The 19,292-nt window shown below is 38.4% G+C and overlaps 1 protein-coding gene and 1 long non-coding RNA gene across 2 annotated transcripts in view; both read right to left on the bottom strand.

Moving 5' to 3' along the window:
• APBB1IP (amyloid beta precursor protein binding family B member 1 interacting protein) overlaps window positions 1–19,292 on the bottom strand; it is a 232,280-nt gene that overhangs the window by 186,000 nt on the left and 26,988 nt on the right. The window lies entirely within an intron of this gene.
• LOC134731093 (uncharacterized) lies at window positions 11,255–18,683 on the bottom strand. Its single transcript, XR_010113165.1, has 3 exons — window positions 18,093–18,683; window positions 15,216–15,352; window positions 11,255–12,389 (listed from the first exon to the last, which is right to left on the bottom strand). It is a non-coding gene; the product is annotated as an uncharacterized LOC134731093 (long non-coding RNA).

Here is a 19,292-nt window from a genome sequence, read left to right as displayed (position 1 = left end):
ACATATTGTGAAATCAACACTTAATAGGACTGGGCTTTTGAAATATATTTGAGTCATTGTCAGTGGGATCAACTCCATAAAAAGAAGACCAGTCTTTTTTAAAAAACCTATACAAAATATAGTCTTATTTCCTGAGCATTACAGCTAAAGAGATTTGGATTAAACATAAGCTCTAACTTCAACTAGTACAGTAAATTCAGGACTTTCTTACATTTACTGAACAAAAACAATGTTACTAAATAAATGCCACAGAAATTATGTACACCTAACTTTGAGTCAAGCCAACATCTACTTGTATTTGTTTAAGCAAAGCTCATAAGAACACTTTAGCTGTAAGACATGTGGATACTTCTCACTTGTTCAGTTAACTATGATATTAATAACAATGATAAGGCTTTTTATAAACTAAAGTTGTATTTACCAATGAAGTTCAACATGTAAATGCTGAAACGATTGATATTTGTTATGCTGACTTTTATTTACTTTTTATCACATTTATTTATACTCTTAATCTTTCTCTACTTTTTAAGAGTATTTTGGGCTTTCTTTCAAATATTTGGTTATACTTTTATTATTTGCTTATTCATAGAACCCTCAAGGACTCTTGCCTTTTGCCGCTTACCTTTATCATTTTCTTTGCATTTTTTCCTCCCTGTAAGTCAGTCTTCAGAAGTTAGTGTTTAGTATACAGGTGGTTATAATAATTGCCATGTTTTTTTCTTTCTATTGAATCTGCCCTATAGAATTCCATTGTTTCTTTAAAATTCATAAAACTTGCAAATTTGTCGTAAGGCTGGCACTATGGAGAAAATGTAGTATCCAGCTTAGTTGTGCATAGATCAGATTATTTGAAAGATGGTGGTTACTTATTACTAATGTTTTCACAGTAATGTGTGAGCATTCCTGTTTGCATCTACAAACTCTGACTTGTTTATTGTTATATAACACTTAGGGAATCAGCAAATTGCCTTTTTTCCCCTAGCCTTTAAGTCAGATAATGAGCAAAAAAGGCAGACTTCGTATCCGTAGAATAATCAAAGGAGCTTTATATGCCAAACTGAAATGTTTGGTACCAAAGCCTAGTTAAAAAATTATTCCTGGTTTCACCCATGAATGTGGGGAAAAGAAAGAGAGATCAGACTGTTACTGTGTCTATGTAGAAAGAAGTAGACATAAGAGACTCCATTTTGTTCTGTATAAGAAAAATTCTTCTGCCTTGAGATGCGTTAATCTGTAACCCTACCCCCAACCCTATGCTCACAGAGACATGTGCTGTGTTGACTCAAGATTTAATGGATTTAGGGCTACTCAGGATGTGCTTTGTTAAACAAGTGCTTGAAGCCAGTATGCTTGTTAAAAGTCATCACCACTCTCTAATCTCAAGTACCCAATACACTGTGGAAGGCCACAGGGACCTCTGCCTAGGAAAGCCAGGTATTGTCCAAGGTTTCTCCCCATGTGATAGCCTGAGATATGGCCTCGTGGGAAGGGAAAGACCTGACCATCCCCCAGCCCGACACCCGTAAAGGGTCTGTGCTGAGGAGGATTAGTAAAAGAGGAAGGCCTCTTTGCAGTTGAGATAAGAGGAAGGCATCTGTCTCCTGCTCGTCCCTGGGCAATGGGATGTCTTGGTGTAAAACCCAATTGTATGTTTCATCTACTGAGATAGGAGAAAACTGCCTTAAGGCTGGAGGTGAGACATGCTGGCAGCAATACTGCTCTTTAATGCACCGAGATGTTTATGTATGTGCACATCAAAGCACAGCACCTTTTTCTTAACCTTGTTTATGACACAGAGACATTTGTTCACATGTTTTCCTGCTGACCCTCTACCTGCTATTACCCTATCGTCCTGCCACATCCCCCTCTCTGAGATGGTAGAGATAATGATCAATAAATACTGAGGGAAATCAGAGACTGGTGCCAGCGCAGGTCCTCCGTATGCTGAGCGCTGGTCCCCTGGGCCCACTTTTCTTTCTCTGTACTTTGTCTCTGTGTCTCTTTCTTTTCTCAGTCTCTCATCCCACCTGACAAGAAACACCCACAAGTGTGGAGGGGCAGGCCACCCCTTCAATGAATAAGCAAAATCTCAACACTGTGCAGTAACTCTGGACTGAACACTACAGACATATAAGAGAGGGCTTGCATCCTGGATGTGGCTGTGAAATAAAGGCTTGAGATGGAGCTGGAGGGTTGATAAGAAGTCAGTCTCCGATCTGTGATGCTGTGATTCTTAAGCCTGCTGCAGATGATGCTGTTGGCTCTGCGTGTGGCTTATTTTCAGCCACATTCAATGTCAATGTGCCTGCCAGTCATGTTTGACATCAACTAGCACACTCAAGCCATGAATACTGAAGTCACTGAAAAACTACACATGTTTTGAAACATCAAAGATAGGAATATAGGATGTACCTGAAGTAGTCTAGGGTATTTTCATTCAAAAGACATAATTATTGTCTTGAAACTGGCTATTTAAATTCTTACATTTAAATATTTCTTAGTGGTTTTAATGCAATGCCTCCTATTCATGTATTTAATCTTATAAAAGCCAGTTTGCCATCAAGCGGTTTCTGATTAAATATATTTCAATATTTCTAGCCTTTTAGTAATGAGAGGCATTTATTAGGGTTATAAACAGTAAATTATCTGTTGAAACATCAGGAATGCTAAGTTGTACATGTTATGCATGTAAGTGAGCTCAACCCCTATATGTAAGAATTAAAGATACTCGAGGAATATATAATTTTTTTCTGAGACTTGTCATTCTTTCAAGCATGCTTTAGGAATTGACTGGTATCTCAATCAGCTTGGGCTGAATTTCTTGCAGTTCTGGAGGCTAGAAAGTTCAAGATCAAGGTTTTGGCTGATTTGGTTTATGGTGAGAGCTCTCTTCCTGGCTTGCTGGTGGCTGCCTTCTTACTATGTCCCCACAGGGACTTTTCTCAGATGCATGAATCCTTGGAAGGGGAGGAAAGAGAGGAAGCTTTCAGGTATCTCTTCTTCTAAGGACACTAATTCTATCAGATCAGAGCCCCACCCTTTTGACCTCATTTTACTTTAATTACCTCCTTAAAGTCCCTGTCTCCAAATATAGTCATACTAGGGGTTAGGGATTCAACATATACATTTTGGTGGACAAGAGGTGATAGATATTTAGTTAATAACACTTGGTAATCCTCAGTTTTGCCTACAGAAGGCAAATTACCCTATAGACTGCTGTATGGAACTTTCACGTATGGTTGGGAACACTGACTTATGAGATAGTGTCATACTTGATGTTTGAATGATGACAGAGACATACCACAAATTTATATGAAGTTGCTTTTGTTTCTTAGCCATTTACACCAAATGCGATAATATCAATGCCATTCTTTCACTGTGCGTGAGCTAATCAACTTTAAAGACAGTGCTATATCATTTCCTCTCATCACACTCCTAATAACCATTTGTTCAACAGTTAGCATGTGCCAGGAATTGCCTACAATTTTTATCTTCCTTATTTTAATCTGTGTGATAACTGTGTTTGGTAGGTAGTGTTTTGCCCTCTTTATGGTGGCCTAGAGAAGTCAATGATTTGGCAAACTCATGGTGCTTTTTCTGATAGAGGCCTGATTTGAACCCTGTTTGGCCATCTCAAAGTCTATGCCCTTTTCTTAGTCTCATAGGGAAGTATTATGTGTCTGGGGATGTAATGGAACAAAAGGAGGTACTGCATTGAGATACTCCTACTTTGGGATTCTGGGCTGTATAGCCTTGTTCCTATTAACTGGTCAGGAGAGCCATAAGACTGCTCTATTTAACAGATGCCCAACACTGTTATTCTAGAGAAATTTTAAAAATAAATTTAAAAAATTTTTCAAGGAGTCATCTTGAGAATTGTAGCCTGTGTACAACTTCAATGATAGCATCATGGTAATGAAGGTCAGGCTGTGTTTCTGCAGAGCAATCTGGAGCTTAGTTTGAATGCCTTCATAGCCATGTTCACATTGACCTGAGAGTAAAATTTTGGTGCTTTATTTTTCACTTGAGTAGCCCAGGTTAATGGCTCCTTAATAATTATAGTCAGTTTTTTTTTGGTATCTGGTGGTACCTCAGGGCTACAATGCTGTAGCATGGACATTCACATCAGGATTTACCAACAATTATATGTTGAGTAGAAAGTGTCAAATGAACAACACAAAAGCAAAAGGTCAGCAGGTGCCAGAACAAATGCTGGGTATTGAGCATGGATGTGGACTTCTGACATGATTTAAGGCAGCTTTAAGGAAGTAGCAAGATAAAAATAAATTAGAGAAGGATGAATAGAGTTCCATCCAGTTTGGGGCCGTGCCTACGCCAGACTGGTTCGCTATAAACTTGGCAGTTCTAACTGATGACAATGCAGAACCACTTCCTTAGTTTCCATTATAATTTGATCTTAATGGCTAGAGAAAGCTCTCCTTAGTCCATTTTCTTCTGTATCATAAGCAAGTGCTCTCATTTCACCTGTAATTTGAAGACAGATCGTAACCTTTAGACTGAATGTGATAGAAAGTAGCTGCTAAAGGGACACATATATTGCAAATACATGAAGCAGCTGATTCCAACTTTTGTTTTTGTGTTGGACACATGTTTGCATTTGTTTCAAATGATAGCTGATTAAAATTTGAAAGTAAAGTATCATATAAAACTACAGTTTGTTCATTGAAATGATAACAATTCAGCAGTTTTAGAATTTCCCTTTATAATTTTCTTTTTACAATTGTTTACTAGATATTTTTACATTATGATCCTGTGGAAAATTTGTAAAAGTCGTTTAGACCACATTACAATGGTAGTTTAATGCACCTAAGTTTCTAAAAAATAATTGAACTCTGTTTTAGAGTAGTGCTGATATGATTAATTTTAAAAAATGTTGCATTAAAAGATGGTGAATCTTATATCTGTCAGGGTCCAGACAGGTAATAGAGATCACATCAGTAATAGAGATCACATCAGTAATATATACAAAGGACTATTTAAGAGAAAGATGATTAACTAGGGCCGAATGAGGTGGCTTGTGCCTGTAGTCTCATCTACTCGGGAGGCTGAGATGGGAGGATTGCTTGAACCCAGGAGTTTGAGGTTGTAGTGTGCTATGATTGTGCCACTGCACTTTAGCCTGGGCAATAGAGTGAGACCCCATCTCTTAAAAACAAATATTATTAACTAGGAATTACAATTAGTAAAAGGGAAAAAGGAAAATTCCAAACAACACAGCAATAGCAAAGATAGAGGACAGTTACTCCCTTTAGGGCTAAGGGAAAGAGAATCCATGAAGGACAAACTTGGAAGAGGGATCCCCACCAGCTGCGGACCAGCTGTGGCCTAAGGCACTGGTAGCCTATGCCGATGAAGTTCCTGAGCTGTCTCTGACCCAAGCTGGTCTGCAGTAGGTGGGGAACCCTCTTCCAAGTTTGTAGAGTTTGGGGCTGGTGAGAAGGAAGTTGCCTGCCTAGGAGCCAGCCAAACTTGGAGGAAGGTGAACATCAGTAGGTCTCTTGCATGCCACTAGCAGCCTTGCTTTAGGAAAGAGAAGAAAAGCATACCAAAATCAGAAGAATCTCCTCCCTCTTGTGGCATCCCTTCCACAGCCTATACAGAAAAGTTTCACTTCGTGGCAGCAAAGAAAAAAAAATGCTGTGTCTCACAGGGCACTGCAAAGAAGGGTGGATGCTACAATAAGATACCACTTCACATGTACTAAGATGGTTGTTACTGTCCAAAAGGTGTCAAAAAGACAGGTAACAAGTGTAGGTGAGAGTGTGGAGCAGTTGGTGCCCATACGCTGCTTACGGGAAGGGAAAGTGGTGCAGCTGCTTTGGAAAATAATCTGGGAGGTCCTCAAATGGTTAAACATATAGTTAGCATATGATGCAACAGTTTCATTCCCAGGGATAAAAATAAAAACAAAAAAGAGAAATGAAAACACACATCCACATAAACACCTGTACAGAAATGTTCCCAGCAGCATTATTCGTAACAGCTACAAAGTAGAAACAACACAAATGTCCATCAACTGGTAGAATAAATATAATGGGGCATATCCATACAATGGAATGTTATTTGGCAATAAAAGAAATGAAGTACTGATATATGCTACAACATGGGTGAAAGTTGAAACCATGATGCCAAGTGCAAGAAGCCAGTTGCAAAAGACTAAATATTTTATGGTTCCATTTAGATGAAAGGTCCAGGATGAGCAAAACTATAGAGACAGAAAGTAGATTAGCAGTTGCTGAGGGCTGATGGGGAGAGGATGAAGAATTGAGAAGTGATTACTGAAAGGTATGGGGTTTCTTTCTGGGTTGATAAAAATGTTCTAAAGTTGATTGTGGTGATAATTGTCAACTCTGTGAGTATTAAAAACTATGAAATTGAAAATTTTAAGAGGGTGAATTGTACAGTACATGAATTACATCTCAATGCAGTGTTACAAAAATTTTTTAAATTAAAAAAGGGTGGATTTGGAATTGAGAGGTAATAAATTGATAACTGGCAAAAATCTCAAAAAATGGACAATAATGTAGCAATTTTACTTTGTTAAATTTAAATGCATTTTTTTTCTACGGAAGCTGATAAAAATATCTGAAGCCTAGACATGTTAGGTGAGTTGCTCAACATGTGGTTTTCCTGACTCCTAGTCTGTTATTTGTTGTACAGGACAATACAATTTCAAAGGAGTCTCTAAGGAAAGCATTCTAACAACCTCTGTTCTTCCCAGAGAGACATTCCCTGAGAATGGTGTGGCAGAACTTACTTTTTCTGATTTAGAAGTGTTAAAAGGGCAAAGTATCGAGCAAGGTGAAAAATACAGGTCTGGATGTGAACATGACCTCAGGCCCAGTTATGAAAAACAGTTGGTTGGAAAATATCTTACCAGTCTGAAGATGAAGGGACAGCTGATGGGTTGTAGGAAGCATTTTGAATTAAATTACCAGGAAGTTTTTGAGTTCCGATAAATATAGACTTCTTTCTTAATACAAAAGAAACTCCATTGCTTACACGTACAACTCTTGCAATGCCTTACATTTTAAACTCCCAAGACATAAACCAGTACAGAAGTGATTCTGGATTAGACCTTGAATAGCTTTTCTGTCTTTGATAATTCACACCCCATATTGTTTAGTTATAAATTTTATGTTTATCTGTAGATGATTTGTAATGGTCTTTCTCATTTTCATTTCTCTTCCAGCATTGTTTCTTCTGCTTCTATTTTGACAAAGCAGGACATGGAAGCCACATGTCACAATCTTTAGTAATATTAAACAGGTTGCTTCTAGTTGTATTTAAGAGAGGATTTTCTTCCGTGAACAATAGAAATACCTTAACTAACAAAGATTGTTGGTTATATTTTGGAGATTAACCTTTCTGAAAAGATCAGGAATATGGAAAATATTATTTTTCATTTTAAAGGAAGAAAATATAAATTTTGTACTAACTAAAGTAGAGATATACTTTAAAATAATTTTTATCTTTTTCAACATGGTGTCAAATAAACTGAAATTTTCAGTGTATCACCTAATGTTATTTTTAAAACCAATTATAATTTTTAGAGTTTGATCACCCTCCTGCAAGAAAACAACTTCATACCATATTAGTTAGGGATTCAAAAATATTAATAAGCCCTAAATGCCTTCATCAAAAAGTTAAAAAATATCAAATTAACAATCTAACTTTTCACTTAATAGAACAATAAGAAAGAACAAACCAATCCCAAAGCTATCAGAAGAAAATAAATTACTAAAATTAGAGAACTAAATAAAATTCAGATGCAAAAATCCATGAAGAGCAATGAAACCAAGAGTTGGCTCTTTAAAACAACAAACAAGATTGATAGGCTGCTAGCTAAATTAACACAGAAAAAAGAAAATATCCAAACCAATACAATCAGAAATGACAAAGATGACATTACAACTGATACCACAGAGATACAAAAGATCCTCAGAGAATACTATGAACCACTCTATTTATACAAACTAGAAAGCCTAGAGGAAATAGATAAATTACTGGAAGCACACAATCTCCCAAGATTGAATCAGGAAGAGATTGAAACCCTGAATAGACCAATATCAAGCAATAAAATTGAATCATTAAAAAAAAAACTACCAACCAAATAAAACTCTGGACCATATGGATTCACTGCTGAATTCTACCAGATGTATAAAGAACTGTCACCAATCCTATTGAGACTATTCCAAAAAAATGAGGAGGAGGGACTGCTTCCCAACTCATTCTATGAAGCCAGTATCAGCCTACTACAAAAATCTGGCATAGATTCAATGAAAGAAAACTTTAGGCCAATATCCCTGATTAACACAGACCCAAAAGTCTTCAACAAAATACTAGTAAACTGAATCCAACAGCACATCAAAACATTAATTCACCATAACGAAGTGGGCTTTATTCCTGGAGTGCAAGGTTGGTTCACCATAGGCAAGTCTATAAATGTAATTAACCACATAAACAATTAAAAGTGAAAACCATTTCACTTTTACTTAAAATTTTTTCACTTTTTACATTAAATGTAATTAACCCATAAAAAATCAAAAGTGAAAACCATATGATTATCTCAATAGATGCAGAAAAAGCTTTTGATTAAATCCAACATCCCTTCATGATAAAACCTTCAACAGACTTGGCATCAAAGGAACATACCTCAAAATAATAAGAGCCATCTATGACAAACCCACAGCTAGCATCTTACAGAACAGGCAAAAGCCAGAACCATTCCCCTTGAGAACTGGAACAAGACAAGGATGTCCACTCTCATCACTCCTATACTATATCATTCAATATACTACTGAAAGTCCTGGCCAGAGCAATCAGGCAAGAGAAAGAAATAAAATGCATCCAACTAGGAAAAGAAGTCAAACTCTCTCTCTTCACTGACAACATGATTCTACAATGGAAAGCCCGAAAGACTCTGCCAAAGGGCTAACAGAACTGATAAATGATTTTAGCAAGGTTTCAGGAGAAAAAAGTTAATGTAGACAAATCAATAGTATTTCTATACACTAATAGTGCCCAGGCTGAGAGTCAAATCAAGAACACAATTCCATTTACAATAACCACAAAGAAAATGAAATACTAAAAATATACCTAACAAAGGAGGTGAAAGATCTCTACAAAAACTACAAAACTCTGCTGAAATAAATCAGAGATAATACAAATAAATGGAAAGCCATTCCATGTCTATGGATTGGAGGAATCAATATCATTAAAATGGCCATACTGCCCAAAGCAATTTACAAATTCAATGCTATTTCTGCCAAATACCAATGTTGTTCTTTGTAGAATTAGAGAAAAAATATTCTAAAATTTATATGAGACCAAAAAAGACACAAAACAGTCAAAGCAATCCTAAGCAAAAAGAACAAAGATGGAGGTATCATACTACCTGGCTTCAAACTATACTATAAGGCCACAGTAACCCAAACAGCATGTTACTGGTACAAAAACAGACATATAGACCAATGGAACAGAGTAGGAAACTGAGAAATAAGGCTTCACACCTATAATCATCAGATCTTTGACAAAGCTGACAGAAACAAGCAAAGGGGAAAGAACTCCCTATTCAATAAATGGTGCTGGGATATCTGGCTAGTCATATGCAGAAGAATGAAATTAGACCCTTACTTTTCAGCATATATAAAAATTAACCAAGATATATTAAAGATTTAAATGTAAGACCTTAAACTATACAAATCCTAGAAGACAACCTAGGAAATAGCCTTTTTGACATCAGCCTTGGCAAATGATTTTTGGCTGAGTCCCAAAAGCAATTGCAATGAAAACAAAAATTGACAAGTGGAACCTAATTAAACTAAAGAGCTTCTGCACAGCAAGAGAAACTATTAACAAAGTAAACAGACAACCCACAGAATGAAAGAAAATACTCACAAACTATGAATCTGACAAAGGTCTAATATCCAGAATCTGTAAGAAACTTAATCAAAGAATAACTTTACCTGTACTATTACATCATGAGTGGGAGACCAGCAGGTATCAGAATAAAGATGCAGCTCCTGCTGATTTTCATTTTACCCAGCTGAAAAGATTGGGTCCTGTTGCTCATATGAACCAGGGCAGCTGGAGCTTTCTTTCCCTTCCACATGCTTAATTCCTCCTCTAGGGATATAGCAGAACTTATAACTAACTGTAGAAGAAATATTTCATGCCCTTGGAAATCACCTGTGCAAGCTGTCCCCCTACTTCTTTCACATATGTCAAGTCCACACCATCAGAATTCTCTTACTTTCTGTATTTCTGGTATTTCTGGGGAAGCACCTTTGAGTTTGATTTCACTTTTTTTTCTTTTTTTTTGAGTCAGGGTTTTTGCTTTGTTGCCCAGGCTGGAGTGCAGTGATTTGATCATAGCTCACTGTAGCTCTGAACTCCTGGGCTCAAGCAATCCTCCTGCCTCCGCTTCCCTTACCATTATGCCTGGTTAAGTTTTAAAATATTCTGTAGAGACAGGGTCTTCCTATGTCCCCCACGTTGGAGTTTGCATTTTCAATAATCTCTTCAGATCATTCTGATGCAAAGCCAGGGTGAGAATTGATGTCTGAAGGAGTAATAACAAATATATTATTTTTGCTTCCTTGCATACTTGTTTTATTTGTGTCTCTTTGGATTTTAGTCTCTTTTCTGAAATATATTTGTTAATTTATTAAGTGATTGATTCATTTATTAATTAATCTAAAAGTTATTTAGCCTACTATGCCCCAGGAATTGTACCAAGTGAGGGTAAGGAGGAGGAACGATAAGGGAGATAAATAAGAAACAAATTTCAGCATAAAGTGAAAATGATAATACAGTTAGTCTCAGCAATGAGGAAGGGCACTTAATCTAAGACATAATCACACACCATGACTAAAATACACATGAGGTGGAGAAGGCAGGAAAGTAAGCGGGCCCATGTGCCCCTGTCCTTGGTGCTGAACCATCCCTTCACCTTCTGTGGTAAGGAAGTCTTTCCCAATACCTGGCTGCTGGTGATTTCTGTATTACCACCACTAATTCTGAACCAGATGAGGAAAGGGCCAGAGGAAATGGAGGAATGTAGATGTAAGCAGAATAAACAGACTGTTGGAGAAAAATCTGTTGAATTATTGACTCAGTGATGCTAGGAATTTGAGAGAGTAGTGAATGGGGATTTTGACTAATTAATGTGGAAGAAAGTTTTCTCGTTTGGAAAAGTAAGTTCTCCAGTACTTTCTATAATGCTATACTTATGACATTAGAGACTTTCAGGAAGTGCTAAAAATCTGAATTGACCCCTGAAATATACCTATTATTGGGGGAACAAGCCCCCAATATTTCAATGTAGGTTATTTCTATTTTCCATAAGTGTCCGCCAGCTGAGAAATAGAGACAGTACAAAGAGAGGAATTTTACAGCTGGGCCACCAGGGGTGACATCACATATCAGTAAGACCATGATGCCCACCTGAGTCTCAGACCAGCAAGTTTTTATTAAGGGTTTCAAAAGGGGAGGGGGTGTAAGAACAGGGAGTAGGTACAAAGATCACATGCTTCAAAGGGCAAAAAGCAGAACAAAGATCACATGCTTCTGAGGGAACAGGACAAAGGGCAAAAGCAGAACTACTGATAAGGGTACAACAAAATCACAAGGCAAAGGGCAAAAGCAGAACTATTGATAAGGGTCTGTGTTCAGCGGTGCACATATTGTCTTGATAAACATCTTAAACAACAGAAAACAGAGTTCAAGAGCAAAGAACCAGTCTGACCACAAATATTCCAGGGCGGAGTTTTCCCCACCCTAGTAAGCCTGAGGGTACTGCAGGAGACCAGGGCATATCTCAGTCCTTATCTCAACCGCATAAGACAGACACTCCCAGAGCGGCTGTTTATAGACCTCCTGCCAGGAATGCATTCCTTTCCCAGGGTATTAATATTAATATTCCTTGCTAGGAAAAGAATTTAGTGATATCTCTCCTACTTGCACATCCATTTATAGGCTCTCTGCAAGAAGAAAAATATGGTTCTTTTTGCCCGACCCCGCAGGCAGTCAGACCTTATGGTTGTCTTCCCTTGTTCCCTAAAAATCGCTGTTATTCTGTTCTTTTTCAAGGTGCACTGATTTCATAGTGTTCAAACACACGTTTTACAATCAGTTTGTACAGTTAACACCTCAGTGGTCCTGAGGTGACGTACATCCTCAGCTTAGAAACATAACAGGATTAAGAGATGAAAGTAAAGACAAGCATAAGAAATTATAAAAGTATTATTTGGGAACTGATAAATGTCCATGAAATCTTCACAATTTATGTTCCTCTGCTGCAGCTCCAGCCAGTCCCTTCATTCGGGGTCCCTGACTTCCCGCAACAACCTATAAATGAAGGGGTCCTGAGAGACATTCCAAGGAGAGAAAATCTTATTAATAATAAAGTACTTGTTCAAGGATCTATACGTAGTTCAATATGGCAAGAACATAGAGTATCATAGCAAGATAAAATGGTGAAAATGTAGCTAAGGAGTTAGATCACCACAAAGTATCTTGTATGTAGAATTTATAAGAAGGTGCTGGCTGGCAAGGTCATTCTGATAAGAGTCTGAAACTAAATGGAGTCTAAAATTTTGGCTGTTCAGCAGTAAATGTGGGTAGAGGAGGAGAACGAGTTTCTGTTATGCACGTTGATTTCTGCCTAAAAGTATCTGCACATATATGCACATATATATGAGATACATACGAATACACAGATATAGACAGATTTAAGAGCCAAATGGTTGCTAGCCACAGCTACTCCCAGTCACACATAGAAGGTGAGCTAGCATTGTGAGTGAGAAACCATGTTGCTTAGTCCTCACTTTAATAATATTGGGTTTGATTATGTTATGAGTGTTTCTTCTCACAGAGTTAATGTTTAGCAAACCCAAACGTCTTCTAGGGATCCCCTAGGTGTTGAAATATCAAACTAATTCTGTACTGATTCATTAAGAGCTGTTACACAGAGCTTCCAAGTGACTCCTGCTGGCATTTTAGCACTTCCTTGCCCAACCCAGGGCTTCTTCCTGGTCAGTGAATAAATGGGTCCTGCCCAGCCAATGAGGAACCTCCAGAACCAGGTCTGGCACATGTCCTTCTAGTTGGTTGATTATTGAGCCATTGCTGATGTGTTTGAACATCACCCCTGCCTACTCATGCTGTGACTTATTGATTCCAGAGGGCACTGTGAGATGTTCTCTTGGAAGGTCATCCACACTATTCTTATATGAAAAAAATGGTTTTCTGATTTTTGGCACATCAATGGGTAAGCACATTACTAATGAAGTATCAATTAAATTTCTTCATTGTAACTTTGCATTTCTGCATTTCACTTCTTTTATAAATTGTCCTTGATCATTTAAATATTTTTATTTTTGTGTGTTTATAAGTTTTACCAATTGTACTTAAAATACTAGCAAGCTGTCAGGGCTCATGCCTATAATGCCAGGGCTTCAGGAGGCAGAGGTTGGAGGATTGATGGAGGCCAGGAGTTCTAGACTAGCCTGGGCAACATAGCAAGAACCCCATCTCTAAAATATAAAATAATTAACCAGGTGTGGTGGTGCATGACTGTAGTCTCAGCTACTCTGGAAGCTGAGGTGCAAGAATTGCTTGAACCCAGGAGTTTGAGGTTACAGTGAGCTATAATTGTGGCACCGTACTCCAGCCTGGGTGACAGAGGGAGGCCAGGTCTCAAAACAAACAAACAAACAATTAAGCTGTTTACTATCAGTATTCCTGTCCAGAACACATTGTTTTCATTTTAAATCTTATCTGATGGTGGTACTTTTTAGATTAATGTGTATTTTTAATAGCCACACTGTTTTTCTAGATAGAGTTTCCTGAATTTTGGCCTTGTTTGGAAAATGATTTAGATAACGTCGTATTATTTTATCCATAAGTATTTCAGTGAGTATTTCTACAAAGCAGTATGACTAAAATACTCTTGTCACATCTGAAAGAAATAACAGTAATCTCTCTCTCTCTCTTTTTAGAGACAGAATCTTGCTCTGTCACCCATGCTGGAGTGCAGTGGTGTGATCTTGGCTCACTGCAACCTCTGCCTCCTGAGTTCAAGCGTTTCTCCTGCCTCAGCCTCCCGAGTAGCTGGGATTACAGGCACACACTACCACGCCCAGCTAATTTTTGTATTTTTAGTAGAGAGGGGGTTTCAACACGTTGGCCAGGCTGGTCTCGAACTCCTGACCTCAGGTGATCCACCTGCCTCGGCCTCCCAAAGTGCTGGGATTACAGGGGTAAGCCACCACGCCCAGCCAATAATTTCTTAATACCATCAACTATTCAGTCAACATTTGGCTTTCCCTAATTGTCTCTTGGATGTTTTGCTAAATTCACATGTTGGTTTAGATCAGTTATTTTAGTATCATTATGAATAAATGGGTTTTAAATATTGTTTATGTATTATTATTATTATCATTGAGATGGAGTCTCACTCTGTCACCCAGGCTGGAGTGCAGTGGCGCGATCTCAGCTTATTGCAAACTCCACCTCCTGGGTTCACGCCATTCTCCTGCCTCAGCCTTCCAAGTAGCTGGGACTACAGGCGCCCACCACCACCACGCCAGGCTAATTTTTTGTATTTTTAGTAGAGACGGGGCTTCACTGCACTCCAGCCTGGGCGACAGAGCGAGACTCCATCTCAAAAAAAAAGAAAGAAAGAAAGAAAGAAAGAAAGAAAGAAAGAAAGAAAGAAAGAAAGAAAGAAAGAAAGAAAGAAAGAAAGAAACTATAAGCAAATAAACAATAAACACAAATTTTAAAATGATATATTACCAGTGGGAGTGAAATGGATGAGCACGAAGGGCAAAGAGATTAGGAAGGAGCCCACAGAGAGCTTCAAAAAGGTAATGTTCACGTCTTAAGCTAAGCATGGGATGCATAAGTTATTTTTATTTTGACTTATGAGTCCTTTTGACTTGTAACTCATTCACATATTATAAACATTTTGCATTTATTCAATATTTACTATATTCTCTGAAGAATGATGCATCAAGTGGTAATGTTTAGACATCAAGAATATGCATCAATGGGCTAGGTGTGTTGTCTTATGCCTGGAATCCCAGCATTTTGGGAGGCCTAGGTGGGTGGATTGCTGAGCGCAGGAGTTTGACAGCAGCCTGGGAAACATGGTAAGACCCCAACTCTACAAAAAATACAAAAATTACCTGGGCGTGGTGATGTGTATCTGTGGTCCCAACTGCTCAAAGGCTGAGGTGGGAGAATTGCTTAAGCCTGGGAAGTTGAGGCTGCAGTGAGCTGTGATCATGCCACTGCACTCCAGCCTGGATGACAGAGTGAGATCCTGTCTCAAAACAACAACAACAACAAAAAGCCTCTGTAAGATGAATGAAGTAACTAACTGACAATATTCTGTGAATGCTTATTTGTGGCTTAGAATAAAGATTGCAGAGCCAGAATCATACATATAAAATGTAGACACTGTGCTCAGTGATTCCAAAGTGATGGTGACAACAGTGATGTCAAAGGTACATGTGGATAATTTAAATACAATTTTTTTTTTGAGATGGAGTCTCCCTCTGTCACCCAGGCTAGAGCGCAGTGGTGCAATCTCAGCTCACTGCAGCCTCTGCCTCCTGGGTTCAGGCGATTCTCCTGCCTCAGCCTCCTGAGCGGCTGGGATTACAGGTGCCTGCCACCAAGCCCAGCTAATTTTTTTTTTTTTTGGTATTTTTAGTTGAGATGGGGTTTCACTGTGTTGGCCAGGCAGGTCTCAAACTCCTGACTTCAGTTGATCCGCCTGTCTTGGCCTCCCAAAGTGCTGGGATTACAGGCATGAGCCACCACCCCCGGCCTGAATACAATTTTTTAATGGAACATGAGAGTGGAAAAAAATCGACATTGTTAAATTAAAAGATGTTTTAATCATATGTGACTTACGTATATATGTGACTAGGTTAAAAAATGAAATATGATTGGCAGGTAGACATTTGTCTACTGCATACACATCCTTCAACATTTATGTATCCAATTTGACAGAACATCTTTGTTAGAAAACCTCCTCTGCTGTAAGTATAGCATGGCACTGTGGTTACAAGAGGCTCATTCCTCCTCTCTTCCCTTTCTCCCTCCTCTTCCCACAGGGCAAAACTTTCTTTCTTGGTAGCTGCAGTTATTTCTAAATGCTGTCTCTTGTCACTTTATTATTCATGATCTAATGCTAACAAAGGATCACAGACTTCCAGTACTAACTAAATCCCAGGGCTAGAGTGTGGGTGTGAGTGGTGGAGAAAGGGCTTCAAGATCCGTACATTTGTTGAGCCTACCTAAGGGTCCTGGAGGCCTTGCTCAGTTGGCTTTTTAAAAGACTCCTTTTGGCCAGGCGCGGCGGCTCATGTCTGTAATCTCAGCACTTTGGGAGGCCGAGGTGGGCTGATCATGAGGTCAGGATTTCTAGACCAACCTGGCCAACATGGTGAAACCCCGTCTCTACTAAAAATAGAAAAATTAGCTGGGCGTGGTGGTGCGCATCTGTAATCCCAGCTACTGGGGAGGCTGAGGCAGGAGAATGGCTTGAACTCAGGAGGCGGAGGTTGCAGTGAGCCAAGATCATGCCACTGCACCCCTGCCTGGGTGACAGAGCAAGACTCTGTCTCAAAAAATTAAAAAATAAATAAAAATAAAAACAAAAAAGACTCCTTTTGTCCTGAGTGACAAGAGAAGACAAGGAAAAGTTTTCTGAGCATAGCTTTCTATCATGTAAGTCACTGTAGTTCTTAGCTTCATGTGCCCAAACTTGGCTACTTCCCAACCTAGTGCTATTCATTTTCACAAGGCCTATTTTTAGAATACCTCGTTTTCCCAGCTCCCTTTTTACTTCCTCTTCTATTTTGGCATTTCTATGTTGACTTTCTTTTCTTTGTCTCCTATCCGCTGGTATGGTACACTTTATACAGTCATCAGTTTCCTCTTCCTTATTATCATTTTCTGTGAGCACTCAACTGATTTTTTTTGTATAGTCAGATATTGCTGTGGAGCCTCTAAATTACCCAGCCAGGTCCTCAGGGTGGTCACAGATTTTCAGTAAATTCTGGATAAGCATTTGTTGACAAGAAAAGATACAATACAAACAGCACTATTTTAACTACCCATTATGCCTGTGCTATTCAGGCACCGTGTCCAGCACCTTCAACTTAGGAGGAAACTACATGATGATATAATGTACAACTCAGTTTTACCTTAAGAAATGAGGCTTTCCAAATTTCCACTTACCCAAACCATCTCTTTCTTTCAAATGAGCAAAAGACATACTGAAAATGCATGCAATACAAAATATTGATACCCTTAGTCTCTTGGATTCACTGTTCCGTAGATTTCCAAAACCAGAGCTGATACTGACAGGTATGTACTATGGCATCTGGTCTGATTGGTTAGGCTACCATTCTGAGCAGCCCGTATCCCCACCCTACCAGACACTAAATATTTTGATTATCACATCTGCCTATGATGCTATAAATTCTTTCCACACTGGATTTTACCTAGAAATGGAAATAATGTGGAACAGTCTAAGCATATTTGCAGTGGCAGGTAGATATGAGGCTGAAACATTCCTCCCTCTGAAAAGCTGGTACCACCTTAGTGGAAGGGAGGGTCACAGCTACTCTCTGCTTCTTGAATTTCTTTATAAGGTCATTTCTCTTGACTGGCAAAATTTGGTGCAAAAACTACAGAATCATTTCCCTGTACATCTAAGAATGCTCATGCATACATTAGATACCTTAGAATAGCCTTGCCACAATGCCACTATAACTTTCATACTAAAACAAATTGCCATGAATCTTTTTCTCAAGGATTTTCAGAACTGAATTGTATACCTTAAAATGTTTCCATTTTAGAATGCTATTTTTTAGCATGGAATTTCCATTTAAAAATTTCTGCAAGCTTTGGAAAAATAGATATAGCATTAGATGTATCAAGAGTAGCTCAGTCCCAAAAAGTAAATATATAAAAGGAAAATAGTTTGCATAGCTGAGGAAGTAGATGTTACTAATGTGAATTCGGCGGTATGAAGTCAGGCTCCCTACCTCTCTGCATGGATGTTTCCAGTATCGAGGGTCAGTGAGGTTTTCACGGAGAATCAGAACAGAGATGTGTAGAGGCCCAGAGAATAACCTAGGATGCTGGTGCAAGGTCACTTCATAGTAGGTTGCAGCAAACCTCACTTAATTCGAAACCATTGTGAATGTCTGGTATGTTCTCAATCGGTTTCCCAGAGAGAAGGCTCAAACATGGGGTCTATCTGATTCGAAGCCACAAACTTGGCAACGCTCATTGCCTGGCGAGTATTTAGGTTAAAGCTTTGGTTGTAACAGAAAAGCTGGCAAAGGGAAAAGAGGAAAAAAGCTGGGAAAAAAATAGAAGAGCGTAAAATGCAAAGAAGAAACAGAAAAAATGAAATACAAACAAACAAACAAACAAGCTAAAAAGCAGAACAAGAGAAGGAGGACCAGAAGACTGGAGGCCTCTTATATACTCCTCTGGAGTCAGGAACTAAACCAAGGGCTGGGTCTGCATGTGAAAGTAGCTTACAGGGTGGAAAATATGGGATCCAAAATCAGAGCATATTTAGACAGTCTTCCATGGAGTATTACTTCTCCTGGAAGTTGGGTATTGATCCTCGTTGAAATGAATCCATTAGAAACTTTTTGTCACTAAGAAGAGATTTAAAAATAGTTGTCTCTGACCATGTGAGTGTAGCAGTCATTAAGAGTAAACTGCTTTATTGACTTAATTGTATATTTTAAAATTCATATTTTAAGAGATTTAGGACCAAGGTAGTAAATGTAGTATGAATATTTACAGTTGTGTGAAATTCTATGTAGAATTCATACTCCACTGGGTTCATGTCTTAAAGAAAAGTGGGTTATATTTAGAATTCAGGCTGCAATGAAGTGGGTAACATTTATAATTCGGGCTGCGATGAGACTGAAGGTACAAGCTGAAATGAGTAAGTTTTAAATCAGACCAATAGCCATATGTCAGGAAAGGCTGTGCTTGTGTAATTAGAAGTTTTAAAGGAAGCAGAAACTGATGACTATCTTCAAAGACCTTGAATTCAAATTGAACCAGCGGTTTAAGTCTCCTGAAACCCCCACATAAATGTTTACAAGTGTTTCAAATAGCAAGATAAAGAGAAACCATAGAGGATTTTTTATGACCTTTCATCTCATAAATTCTCCGAGGAATATTTCTCCTGGATAGGTCTGTCTCACAGAGAGCTCATA

Source organism: Pan paniscus, chromosome 8 (assembly GCF_029289425.2).
Source record: "Pan paniscus chromosome 8, NHGRI_mPanPan1-v2.0_pri, whole genome shotgun sequence".
Lineage (NCBI taxonomy): Eukaryota > Metazoa > Chordata > Mammalia > Primates > Hominidae > Pan > Pan paniscus.
The sequence above is the reverse complement of the archived record's forward strand: the minus strand, read 5'-3'. Positions and strand labels throughout refer to the sequence as shown.